The sequence below is a fragment of the Bison bison genome, unplaced genomic scaffold (genome assembly GCF_000754665.1).
Source record: "Bison bison bison isolate TAMUID 2011002044 unplaced genomic scaffold, Bison_UMD1.0 scf7180017850895, whole genome shotgun sequence".
Lineage (NCBI taxonomy): Eukaryota > Metazoa > Chordata > Mammalia > Artiodactyla > Bovidae > Bison > Bison bison.
The window spans coordinates 1-1,481 of NW_011481468.1; positions in this window are offsets into that span (position 1 = coordinate 1).

Here is a 1,481-nt window from a genome sequence, read left to right on the forward strand (position 1 = left end):
TCTTGAGAGTCCCTTGGACTGCAAGGGGGTCCAACCAGTCCATCCTAAAGGAAATCAGTCCTGAATATTCATGGGAAGGACTGATGCTGAAGCTGAAACTCCAATACTTTGGCCACCTGGTGGGAAGAACTGACTCATTTGGAAAGACCCTGGTACTGGGAAAGATTGAAGGCGGGAGGAGAAGGGGACGACAGAGGATGAGATGATTGGATGGCATCACTGACTCAATGGACATGAGTTCGAATAAACTCTGGGAGTTGGTGATGGACAGGGAGGCCTGGCGCGCTGTAGTCCATGGGGTCCCAAAGAGTCGGACGCGGCTGAGCAACTGAACTGAACTGAACGCGAAACACCTTTCAACGCTAGAGGGCGCGGGAGACCGTGGAATTCCTTCCAGGCTTCGGGGGCGCCTCACAAAACCGGCCTGCAGGGGTCGGGGGCGCGGTGTGAGTGCTGGGCCGGGCGGGCCTTCCCGGTCCCCCTTGTGCGGTGATGGGCAGAGACGGGTCCAGCCTCAAGAGGACTGTCTGATGACCTCTCGATGTTACAGGTACTCTTCACCACAAAAGGGTTCAAAAAATTACAATTCAGAGTGACCAGGTCTTTAGGCTGTAAACTGTGTGACCTGCAAAAATGAAATAGTATAAATAAAGTTTATTTTTTTTAAGGTGGATTAAAGATTATGTCCCGTGCAATGTTTGGGACATCAGATCAGATCAGATCAGATCAGTCGCTCAGTCGTGTCTGACTCTTTGTGACCCCATGAATCGCAGCATGCCAGGCCTCCCTGTCCATCACCAACTCCCGGAGTTCACTCAGACTCACGTCCATCGAGTCAGTGATGCCATCCAGCCATCTCATCTTCTGTTGTCCCCTTCCCTCCCAGCATCAGAGTCTTTTCCAATGAGTCAATTCTTCGCATGAGGTGGCCAAAGAACTGGAGTTTCAGCTTCAGCATCATTCCTTCCAAAGTAATCCCAGGGCTGATCTTCAGAATGGACTGGTTGGATCTCCTTGCAGTCCAAGGGACTCTCAAGAGTCTTCTCCAACACCCCAGTTCAAAAGCATCAATTCTTCAGCGCTCAGCCTTCTTCACAGTCCAACTCTCACATCCATACATGACCACTGGAAAAACCATAGCCTTGACCAGACGAACCTTTGTTGGCAAGGTAATATCTCTGCTTTTGAATATGCTATCTAGGTTGGTCATAACTTTCTTTCCAAGGAGTAAGCGTCTTTTAAATTCATGGCTGCAGTCACCATCTGTAGTGATTTTGGAGCCCAGAAAAATAAAGTCTGATACTTTTTAAAGTCTGACTCTGTTTCCCCATCTATTTCCCATGAAGTAGTGGGACCGGATGCCATGATCTTCGTTTTCTGAATGTTGAGCTTTAAGCCAACTTCTTCACCCTCCAATTTCACTTTCATCAAGAGGCTTTTGAGTTCCTCTTCACTTTCTGCCATAAGGGTGGTGTCATCTG